Source organism: Drosophila ananassae, chromosome XR (assembly GCF_017639315.1).
Source record: "Drosophila ananassae strain 14024-0371.13 chromosome XR, ASM1763931v2, whole genome shotgun sequence".
Classification (NCBI taxonomy): Eukaryota; Metazoa; Arthropoda; class Insecta; order Diptera; family Drosophilidae; genus Drosophila; species Drosophila ananassae.
Window position 1 is genome coordinate 17,417,591 of NC_057932.1, and position 12,803 is coordinate 17,430,393.

Sequence of the window (12,803 nt, forward strand, 5' to 3'; positions counted from 1 at the left end):
TTTACACTTTTTCATAAAAACCTTAGACTGCAGTCCTTTTCTTTTTGACATTTAAGTTATCGATAATAAAGTGACCACAAGAGGCCATAAAAAAGATATGGAATTAAATCCTGGCTGCTTTTTGGAGGTAATTAGTGTTGGAAAGTGATTAGTTTTTGGAGTTTGGAGTGACTAATTTCGGTTGTTTTGTTTACTTAAGATTTTTTAAACAAGTCATGGCTCAATCTTTATTGAAATTCTAAACAAGCTTTGATAAAGTTTCTTTGGAATGAAAAAAAGATAGAGATTTTAATTTTAGATAACTTTTAACACTAAAAAAGTGTTGTAAAAGTGATCAGTTTGATAATAAGTGATTAATACTATTATGAAGTGTTGTAAAAGTACAACTGTAATAAAGCTAAAAATAAATAGTATGAATTTTTAGCCTTCATTTCTTCAAGCAACCTTTGCTATTCCCAATAATTACTTTAAAAACTGATATTAAACTCTGACTTTCAACACTTTTAAAGAGTGTTGTATAGGTTTGAAAGCATTTAAAAGCCTTAATAGCTTTTCAAGCCACAAAAAACTCTCCAAACACCAAACTCTGTTTATTATTTCTTTAAAAACCTCTGTTATCTTTATATTTCGAAAACTGAAAAAGAAAACATAATTTTTATTCAAGTTTCCACCTCAAACACGCCACTGGTGGTTAGCTCTGCTACTTCTACTGCTCCTGGCTGACTGCTAGCTGGTCTCTGCAACTTTTGTGATCCATTAAACTTAAAAAAAGGCCCCGAGAAATGTTTGTTTTGCATTCAAAGAGCAAACTAAGCCGACATGCAAGGGGTTAAGAGCCAAAAACCAGTGGTGGATTGAGAGTGGGGGGTTGGGGGACTAAGCTACTAGCTTGAGGACTTTTTACGTTTTCATATTTCATGCAGCTAAGTATGCTATGCTTTTTTTACGACAGACTTCTAGCTCTGGCTCCTATTTTGTCTTGCATTTAGTTTAGTCCTGAGTGCAAATGAAATCCAAGCCTGACCAATCCGTCAATCCATCCATCAATCAATCAATCAATGCAAAATGACTTGAAACTTTTCGTTTCTTGGCGAAAAAAAAAAAAAAAAAAAAAAAATGTTGCAAGTCAATTAGAGGAGAGGAAGAGAGCGAGAGGAACCGCCCACGTCATAAATGGTCTAAGGGGCAGGGGCAGGAGGTCCTTAGAGGAGGTCAGAGGTCGTATTCCGCTTCCGGTCTTCGGCTAATGGAATCGCCAACCGCCCTCGGTGGCCTCAACTTTCACAAACTAAACACAATTTCACTTTGATGTCCGATCCGACATATATTTTTATTCATTTAATGCCAAAAGTTGGCTCCTAAGGTTTACGGGGGCTTTTTCGCAAATTATTTCATCAATTAATTATGAATTTGTTCAACTTTGTAATTGCATTTTTTGGAATTAAGGCCGGGGGGTTAAGTGAAAATCATGCCAATTAATAAATCATAAAGATTAATTGTTTCTTGTTGGATTTTTGTTTAAAATTTCAAGTGGGATAAGGAAATAGTTTTGGATCGAAAATAATAAGTTTTTTACAAGAACTATATATCCTATAAGAAAAAATACTATTTCTTCCAAGACTCTATCTAGTTTCTTTAGCAGATTCTTTAAAACTTTATTCTTTAAAGCCTTTTATGACCAAATTCCCCTTTAATTTCCCTATTCTCAACTCCAAGACTTTAGTCATAAGCCAACTATTACTTTTTCTTCCCAAAATCCCCAGAACTTCTCAAGCAAACTCTTTAAAATCTTTATTCTTTAAAGCCTTTTTTGACCAAATTCCCCTTTTAAATTCCCTATAAATAAAATCCCCATGAAAAAAATCCCCCCATACTAATGCCAATTAAAAGTGAAAACTTAGCTTTAAAAATTCTTGTGGCTTTTTTTTGATTTTTTTCTCAAGCCAGCTGAAGCTCAAGAATTTGAAGAATATTCTGAGGAACTAGCTTGTGGGTTTTCAGCTCTTTTAGATTCAGATTTTATTTGGTTTAGATTTGGAGTCTCTTTTCCAATTTAATTGTAGTTTCCAAAGCGACCAATCTACCCCATCTACCCCAGCACCACTCCATTAACTTTTAGCAAATTTCCCAAAAACAAAAAAAAAAATGTCAAAAATAAATCAAATTTTTCAAGTGAATACCACAACAAAGCGGCTCTGACGAGAGCCAGAACGGGTAATAGACAGAACCAGAAAATAAAGTGAGAAAAGTAAGAAGGAAAAATACCAAAAAGGGGGTGGGCGAGAAACCTCAACAAAAAAAATATTTCTCTCCATTATTTTAATTTTTCTTCATTTTTTTTTTTGCCTTCAAGTCATAAAATTTTTCGAATTTCAACTCGAAAAAGTTTTCTAATCAAATTAAGAGGTAGAATGTAGGGGGCGTTGCGGTAGGCAGTGGTATAGGGGGCGCTCCAGTGCGAGATGTGCTGTGAAAGTGAAAATTATCCAAGTCTATTTAGAGGCGTTGGAGAGGCGTTACAGCGCAGGTCATGAGGGTTATTTAATACCAATAAAAAAACATAATAAAAAATACTACAAATATTATTCATAAAGATTGGAGTTTCTAGAAAGAGTTTCAAGAATTACTTTGTAGATTACCCCTTAAATATAAACTCCATAAATCCCCCAAAAACAAAGTACTACCCACTATATATGCCAGAGACTTCTCAACTGTGATCTGGCCAGTGATTTAACGACATGAAACGCACAGTACTCGCCCATAAAAATGTTCATCATCATTTGTTGCTTTTCGCCCCAACTGCAAATGGGAAAAAGTTTACACATCTCAATGACCTTGGGTATGGAAACACACACACACACACACACCCTCTATACACCCACATCTACCCACTCTACCTCCTCTTTATTCTTTTTCTAAAAAAAAAAACATATTTATTTATAAATGCGATACGAAAATGGCGAAAAAGCGAAGCAAGATGCCAGAAAGCGTGGTGTGGAAAAAAAAAACAAAAAAATAGAAAAGTTTGGTGCATAAAACTGAATTACCGGAAATTGGCCAACAAAATAAAAGGAAAATAAACGGCAATGCGAAAAAATGTTTTGGAAGCTCAAGCTTTTTGGGCCAAAAAGTAGGTGGCCCAGAGACTGCTTCCCGGCCAGGCCAAAAACGACCAAGAAAACGAAATAAAACTTTTTCACCTACTTTGGATCTCTTTTTTCCATTTTTTTTTTTTATTGTTGTTGTTCAGCTTCTGTTTTCCGTTTTCCACAAGGAGTAGAGTCAAAAAAAATGTTAAATAAAAAAAATATAAATATAAGAATATAGGACTTGGAGTATAAATAAAATGGAATAAATTTAAATAAAACAGAAATCTAGCAGAAAAGTGTGGTATTCCTCTGAAGGACATGAAAGGAGGAGGCTAACTTGGCTAGTTTTTAATTTTAATATTTTTAAACTAAAAACAAATAATTAAATATATTATATTAATTAATTTCTTACTCCTAATTAATTAGTTCACCCCTTAACTATTTAATTAAATCCCCTTCTGGCCTTAATACAAATTACAAAAATATGTGCCCAAAAAAGTATGCTATATATTTGATTTTTTTTTCTTTTGCCCTTTTTGTTGCCAACTCCTGCCGCCTTTTTGTTGTAATTGCAAATGCGCCACTTGCTTTTGACACCTGCTTTCTCCTCCTCGGCCAGGTCCTGGGTCCTGGAGTTGGGGGCCAGTCATTTATTATGGCCAGCTTCTTGGCTTTTACCTCCCCCCCTCCCCTACTCACTCCTCTATCCACCCAACAAAGCCACTGCCTCGCTTTTTTTTCCTCCGCCGTGTTTCTTGCATTTGTTGCTGTTGGCTGTCGCCGTTTGTAATTGACATGAAAATTTAATGCCATAATTTTATTTTGCACTTGGCCTACACTCCACTCGGCTTTAGACCAAAAAGCACCTCTCCTCTCCCCCATCCCTACCCCAACCCCTTCTGCCTTCTGCTCTGTGCACTTTTTTTTTATTTTTTTTTAGATTAGAAAACTTTTGTTCTTGCTTGTAATTTTTTTTATTATTATTTTTATTTTATGTTCTTTTTTTCCTTTTGGCCACTTTTAGTCAGAAACCAGTTTTAAACAAGTTTTTGGTCAAGTCTTTGGCCAAAAATTAAAATATTAAAAATGAAAAAAAATTCTATTTCATTTAAAGATAATTTTTTCTTTTTTCTTCACTTTTTTCCAATCAAGTTATTTTTATTATTTAATTATTATATAAAAAATACTATTTATAATCTGTTCAATTAAATTAGTCTCTATTTCAAAGTTTTTGGGGCAGTTTTTCAAAGGTTGTTGCTTTTTTTATAGTTTTATGAATATTTTTTTCGTGATATTTTTTTTATATTATTTTTACATAAAAAAACATTAAACTTTAAATCAAAAAAAAAATGTAATATGCTTAGAAACTCTCTAAATAGTTCCTAAATAGTCTGTATAGTATTTTTATTATCCTCCCACCATTATCTGGTATTTTTTCTATCTCCACTAACTTATTTTCCTCCAAAACTTAATTCCACTTTATTTATTTAATTTAAAGCCCACTCCCCCCATCGCATACTCCCTTTTCATGAAAAACTGGTCCTTCCATTCAGTTGCAATCGAGTTGAGTTCTTCTCACTTTGCTTAATTTTCATTTATTTGCTGGAGGAGCCTTTTTTATTTTGTATTTTTTTACCCTGATCCCGATAAAATGTTGCTCTTTTTTCATTCAAATGTGACCAGAGTTGGCTTTTTTTTCATTTTATATATTTATTTTTATATTTTTTGTGGTAAAAATAATTTGTATACCCTTGTAGCTAGTTTTTGTTATATAATTTGCTAATTAATTAAATTAAATCCTCCAAAAAGTTGAAACTTTCGTAGAAAAAAACATATTCTCTTGTCTGTTTAACCTTATTTCCTTGTTCCCTAGTATTTTTTTCAACTGTACCCCTATTTTAGGGCATAGAATCTTCGTCTTGCCACCAAAATGTATCCTTCCTGCCTTGTTTTTCATTTTTGGAATCTTTTTTGTTAAGTTTGTGCCTCCATTTGAGCAGAAAATCGCGTCGCTGGCTGGCAGCTCCCCCAGCCACTGCCACTGGCTGCTTTCTGCATTTGAATGACCTGCCACGCCCCCTCGTCCTGGCAGCGAGAGAGCTTGCTTAATAATTCAATTCATAGGCTCAGTCACGAGAAGGAGTCACGGCATAAAAAAAATTTATATATATATATATATATATATAAACATATAAAAATAAAAATAAAAGAAAAAAAATAAAAAAAGGACGAGAGCGAAAAAAGAAGTCATCGTAGTCGCAGTCGTCCTTCGTTATCCCTGAAGGGGCATCCTTAAACAGAGTGACACCGTCCAGGAAGTGGCTTCTGCCCTTGTACACTCCACCTGACCCCCGCTTTGGTCCCTGTTGCCCCTTGGCCCGCACCTGTGACCTCCGCCTTCCTCTACCTCTGGATATTAGAAGCAAACACCAAAAATATATATATATTTTTTTTCTTGCTGCCTGTCTGTTTCTGTTGTTTGCCTTCATTTGCATATAAAATTTGTATACAACCTGCGAGCGTTTATTCGGCCCCCTTCCGCCCCCTTCTACAGCCCCCGCCCCTGGGCTAGGCCGCCATTGACTGCCTTTCATATCCTGCCCATGTCCATGCCCATGTCCATGTCCATGTCCATTTCCACGTCCGCGTCCATGTCCGTCTTATTGCGCAACGCATTTTGTTTTAGTTTGGTGGTCATGACCGCAAGAAGAAGGAAGGATAATAGTACAGTGGGACTTCGGGATAAAGGCTATGATAGACCCACATCAGAAAAAGGTATTTTTTTAGTCTAGAGAGGCTAGTAATTTTTTAGTTCTAGTTCTAGTCTGTGAAATAATGGTATTTCTTTAGTTCTAGTTGTGGTATTTTTGTTTTAGTATTTCATGGTTCTAGTATAGTTTTATTCATATTGATTCGAGTACTTTTCTGGTAATATTGGTTCTATTATTTCACAATTCTGGTGTTTCTAATATTCAATACTTCTAAAATTTTTATAGTTCCAGTGTTTCTAGTATTTTTCTGACAGCTCTAATATTTATATAGTTCTAATGGTTCTAGTATTTCTTAAGTTCTTGTGCTTCTATTTTTATGCATAGTTCTAAAGACACTATAAGTTCTAGTATTTTTCTGATAGTTCTAGTATTTATCCAGTATTTATACTTATAGTATTTTTTTAAATAGTTCTATTGGTTCTAGTACTTTATAATTCTTGTGGCTCAAGTATTTTTTTTAGCTCTAATCCTTTCAGTATATTTTTAATATTACTACAAAATAATATTCCTTCAAAAAATAAAAAAAAAACAATAAACCTTTAAAACTTAATTAAAAAAATCTTAAAAATTAAATAAAATCTACTAAAAAAAACCTGAAAAGCCCAAGTCCAGCCTTCAAAAAAGACTAAAACATAAAATACTGCCTTTAGAACCTAGAACTCTCTCTTGCCCCAAAATTAATACCAAAACTAAATGAAATTCCTCCTTAAATCCAACTCCTAAATTTAAATTCAAGACTTCTTCTTATGCTTTGTTAATTTAGTTATATGGCCGAGTATTAAAAAGAGATTTCCGAGCTCATTGAGTCAACTTTTCTGTGTTTTTGGATTTCTGTTTATGTTTTGCGGGCCGGGCCGTGCCGAGCCGGAGAGTTTAACAAACTTTCCCACACACATGCCTACACTGTCCAAAATCTTCCCGCTTCTTTTGAGTTTATTTTAAAAGCAAAAAAATTATAGAAAAAAATACTAACCGCAAGAACCAGTCGGAAAAAACGGAACAGTCCTGCCCCAGACAGGCATCAAAATAGTTGAAATAATATATATATATAGTTTTTATGCAAAAGGTGGTTTAAAAAATTGCTAAAAAAAAAAAAAAAGAAAGGGGGTAGGGGGGTTGAACCTCCGACTATCCAATCACTTACTCCACTCATTCATTCATTTCGGACGCTCGGACTCTCGGACTCTTGGACTCTCGGGTCGACTTTGCATTTAAATCAATTTAAGCGTTTTACAGTCAGTTGAACCTTTTGTGCTTCATGTCATGTGCACACCCACACACACACACACCATCACAGGCAAAGCCAGAGGCATAGAAAAGCATATGAATGTGTGGGTGAGCCGGGGGGCGGTGGCCTAAAAGGAGGCGTGCACCATTTTCTAGTCAAAGCCAACCGCAAAAACTAGACGTGCTCCAAAAAAAAATTTAGAGGGGGGGAGTTGTAGAGATTTTTTAATAAAATATTTAAAAAAAATATATTTTAGAGTTTTTTAGTTTTAAAAACATAATTTATGGCTAAAAAAGACTAAAAAAATCAAAAATATTCAAAATAAATACTAAAAAACTAGAATATTAAAATACTAGAACTAGAATAAAGTAAGAATATAGTAAGAAAAAAAATACTAAAATAATAGAACTAGAATGTGTTAAAAATAAGCAAATAAATATAGACAAAATCCTTCCGAGCCCCTATTTTTCATAAAAAAAACATACAAACTTGATTAAAAACCCTAAATCTTTATTTTAAGCAATTTTTAATACAATTTAAACCTAAAATTCAAAAAACCAAGTAATAAGACTTTAATTCTCTCAAAAAATCCCTTCATAATCCAAATCAAATATATATCTAGATATATCCCTAACTGATCTGACTGCCTGGAAATCGTTTCTTTATTGAACAGAAAAGCTGATTGTTATGCAATAAGGCGAACCTGAGAACTTTCAGCCAAATGGCTCAGATATTCATGGAAATGTTCCTCCTTTCTTGTATTTTTTTTGTATTTTTGTGGATTTTGTGGGGAAGGACGATTGTGAGATTCACATACGATTGCCATTTTGTAATCCCATCACGTGCTCATCACTAGGAAGCGAGGACGAGACAGAGACAACCAGAGAGTGGGGGAAGAGAGACAGGCATATGGAAGTGGATAAAGAGGCATTTTCTTTTTCTGCAAACTGTGAAGCCGAAAGCAAATTATGCAGACACTTAAATATGCCATAAAATTATTCGAATTCTGCATCAATTCTTCGCATTTATATTCCATCTACCCTTTTTTCCCCTTTATCTTTATATTTATATATATTTTCTTTTTGGCTTTGTCTTTAATACAAAAATTATGTAAAAATAGAGGGTTTCTTGGTATTTTTTTTATGCAAATACAGAAGGATTCTGTATAGATATTCCCCCTCATTATCCTTATTTTTTTTTTTGCCATTTAATTATTCATTTAATTTTTATTTTCATCGCTTTGAGGCACTGACATGTGTTTAACACATAAATATACACGGAAATTCATTAAAACGAACTGCACTGCCCAGAACACAGCTAACAAAGCAAATTAAAAAGTGTTGACACACTTCTCCCATCAAAATTGCATTTGTGCTTAATTTTATTTAACTAAAGAAAAAAAAATATAAAAAAAATATATATGTATATAGGAAGCTTAATATTTTACACGAGTGTCCAGCAGATGGCCATAAAAAATTTGTTATATCATTATAAATATTTAACAATTGTGACAATTGTGTTGCCGTGTTGCCTAGGACACGGACACATTGTCCTGTGCATCCTGTGTGTCCAGTGTCCAGTGTGTCCTGTGACTCTGTATATCCCTACACACAGCTGCACTTTTCACACGCTTGTTTGGATTCAACAAAAGCATAGCCCCTTGGTCAAAAAAAAAAAATAAAAATAAAATAAAAATAATAATAAGCAACGTGACAGTCCAGCCAACAAAGTGTATAAAAAATGTAATTTTAAATCTGTTTATCGGGCAGTTAAAATAAGAACTCAAGTTGACATTTCAGGGGATATAAAAGTGTAAAGCTCATTAGGGAAAGTGAGGTTAAAAAGGGGGGGAAATATAATATATATAATTAGTTGGGAAATAACTTCTAATAACACTCTTTTTTTTGAACTCTTTCTTCTTATTTCCCAAAAAAATACTAAAATATTTTTTGGATTAATGTGACCAGAGGGTGTGGCAGAGAAGAGTCATGTGCGGTGGGCTTCAAATTGAAAACCCAATAAAACACTCAATTTATTTAAATTGAATGCGATTGACAATCCGCACAATCGGGCACAGATGCATAACAACAACAACACACACTCGCACAACAAAAAAAATATATACATATATATATCGGGGGAAAAAAAAAAGGAAAAGCCAGCGGAAAATTCAGTGAAATTCATTTCATTTTATTCCATTTCACGGGGCTTTTCTTCCTTTTTTTTTGTCTCCAGCTCTCCAATGAGTGTGTCATTGTGTGCATTAGTCACTGTGTGTGTGAGAGTGTTATCCTGATTAGTTAAGCAGGACACGTAACGCTTGCCACAGCAAAAGTGACAACAAAAAAAAAAAAGTGACAAAGAAAGAAAGAAACACTCGAATATGAATGACAAGTCGAATAAAAAATGCAAAAAAAAAATATAAAGAAGAGAAAATAATAAAAAATAACATACAATACAAAAAAAAATATCCCCAAAGGAAAAAACAAAAATTGACAAATAAAAACGTAAGCAAATCAAAAAATTTGAGGATATCGGGAATGTCAGGTTTTTTTTGTTTTTTTTTCTTCTGAAGTGGATTTTTGGAAGAAGAAAAAAATTTAATAAAATAAAAATAAATGCTGATTGGACAAGAAAGTTATGGGTCCAAAAAGGTTAACAAAAAATTAGCAATAAGATTTAAGATAAAGGTTTTTAAAATTACAAAAATTAAATGAAATAATTAGTTTTTTCTTAAAAATAAAATAAATCAAGAAGTTCTAAGACTTGGCAGACTTTTAAACTAATTTTTAAAAAATATAAAAATAAGTAACTATTTCTAATTAATATTCATAAATATTCTTCTATTTTTTTATCAAAAATAAATGAATTTAATTTAAGGTTCCTCTAAAAGTTCAAGTTTATTCACTTTTGGTTGAAAAAACTCGAAATCTTTTCATGGAACAATATATCTCTGCAACTGCGGCAATTGGTGGGCGTGTTGGATGCCCCACCACACCCCCCACACCCCACATTACACTCCCCCTCGACCGCCCCGACTCCCTGGTAGCCCATTTGTCATAAAACATAACTCAGCAATTGCCCATGCCCCAATGAGCCCACGTACGCCCATCAATTGTCATTTTTATCAGCGTACCATGTCGCGAAATGTTGATTTTTTTTCGGCTTTGCACTGGAAGAAAAAAAGGGGGGTTTTCATTGTATTTAGTTTATAATTCTATAGGATATTAAGAGTTTAAAACAATGTATAATTATCTGGTCCAAAAATATCTTAATATTTATATTTTACTTATTTTCTCAAGGTTTATTTTTGCCTTATTTTTGATTTTCTTAGAGTGACCAGTCTCTTTAAAATAGAAATATTAAAAACTAAAAAAAATGCTATATAAATTATTTTATATATATAATTACTTATTTTTTCTTTTTAATTTTTACTATTTTTAAAGAAGATGTTTTACTATTTTTTACTTTATTATAAACTATGTAAACAACTTCCCTTAAAAATTATTTAATTTAATAATAATAAGGCCTCCCTCAAAATATTTCTCTCAGTGTCTTGTTACTGGCTTTCTTTCATTTTGCTTGCCGTCCTAAAAGTAGGCTACAAAAAGTGGGTCTCTTTTGGTCTGTGTGCCGAGCGGGTGGTCCGAGGGGGCCGGCTCCGGCTCTGGCTACAAAGTGCGTATTATTGACGCCCAGGACGACGTCCTTTCACTTCTTCTGCTTCTTCTTTTTCCTACCTCTATGCTCTCGCTCTGTTGCGTCTCTGCTACTGCGCTGCCACGGCCGCTTTTCACTTTTTTAGCAGTAGTTGTTGTTGTTGTTGTTGTTGCTTTTGGATGTCCTGTTCCTGGCTGTCCTGGCCTCGTCCTGGCTGTTTACTGCTGCCCGCTGGCAGCAATTCGCATTAAAATTTTAAAATGCGTGCGTATTTCTTTTCATTTTTTTTTCTTCTTATTTTTTTTTTTTCGTCCTTTCCCTCTCCCCTCCCCCCTTGTCCCTTCTGCTGTGGCGCAACAATTGCCTGTCCAGTGTTTTAGGTTTCCTTTTCTCTTCCTCTTGTTTGCCCGTTTTTTTAAAGGACTTTAAAAATAAAACAAAAAAACTACAAGACTCTGTACATTTATTTCAGATTCTTAAAGCAAGGATTTTGGGGGAATTTTAAGGATTTCTGACATTTAAAAAAGAAAAAAAGGACTTTATTTTAAAGGAATTAGTAAGAATATTTAATGGAAAAAACCTCCTAAAACTGAAAATAAATGTATTAAAAATACCTTTTACATTTAAGCACTTTATTTCGCATAACTTATTCATTAAAATCCCTGCCACATCATAAAATTTCCCTTTCAATTTCCAATTCATTAAAACCATTTGTTTTTTATTAGCAAAGTGCGACACTCTTTTAACTCTAACAATAAAATTGTTGGCAAAAATCTTGATTTGAAATGACAGAAATTGCTGGAGAAATGGTGGAAATGGAAATGATTACAACCTTAAATCTGTAGCCTTTTGTTAACTTGTTTTATGTTTCTGGGCTGTTGCTCTTCCTATTCCTATTCAGTTTCTATCTCAGTTGTTTTTGCTTTCGGCTTAACTTCGGCTAATCAAAAGATTATTTAAACGTGTGTATATATATTATTATATATACTGTATATTTGTGCGGAGTGTAGTATATATGGTGGAATATGTGGGCGTCTTTGTCTGCGGTTGATTCAACTTCAAAGCTGGCAGCAGCAAGCTGGAAAAGTTAAATATGCCGACTTGATACTTCTGACATGTGTGTTGTGTGTGTGGGAGTTGCTTTTGTAGCATTTTGTGGATTATTCAAATTAAAGACCAACAAGACGACCTTCACAGAAAGTTTAAAGCACCAAGCTTAGCAAATAGGTGATGAATTTCGGCTTCGATTTTAGTTTTAAATGGATTTATTTTATTTTTAAATATTATGTTTGTTTCGATAGGACAAGTTGCCTTTAAAATTATTCCAAAAACTAAAATTCAAGCCATATAATTAATATTTATTATAAAATAATTTTTTTACTCATAATATATACTAAAAAAATACTAAATAAAAATTATTAACAATTTTTAAAGGTTGATAACCTTACTTAAGACCTTCAATTCCATCCAAAAACATAAATAAATTAAAGAAAACTACTAAATATTAGTACAAAAAATACCAAATACCAACCACTATTTTTTCTAGGAATATACCAACTAAATACCAAATAAATAGCATATTAAAGTAAAGCTAAGCCCCAACTCTTTGAAATTCGAACAAGTGAGCCGAAAGTTTGGAAGAAAAGTAAATATTTTCCTTATGGTCCTGCCGGCCCTGAGGCTCAAGGATTTCCCCAAAAACCCCCTCAGATCTGGCCCCTCTAGGCTGCTCCTTGGCCAGCATATGGCTATTGTCCTGTCACGCCCCCTTAACCCGCTCCCTGGCAGGCTCATCCTCCAATTTCCCAGCCATATTTTCCAGCCACATTGCTCATTGCCTGCCTGCGTGAGGCATAAATTTCCCGGCTTCTCCCCGTCTCTTTCTGGTGGTCTGTTGCCTTCTCTGTCGTGTGGTAGCCAGCCATCCATGTTGGTCTATTTGTCAGTTCGTGAAACAATCATAACACCCCCTCTTACCCCCCCTCTTGCAGTCTTTTTTTGTTTTTCGGGAGGCGGCTTTGGATGTAACAAGCCTTCTTCTTCTTCTCCCCATGT

The 12,803-nt window shown here is 33.8% G+C and overlaps 1 protein-coding gene across 1 annotated transcript in view; it reads left to right on the top strand.

Moving 5' to 3' along the window:
• LOC6502351 (irregular chiasm C-roughest protein) overlaps nt 1-12,803 on the top strand; it is a 53,899-nt gene that overhangs the window by 1,344 nt on the left and 39,752 nt on the right. The window lies entirely within an intron of this gene.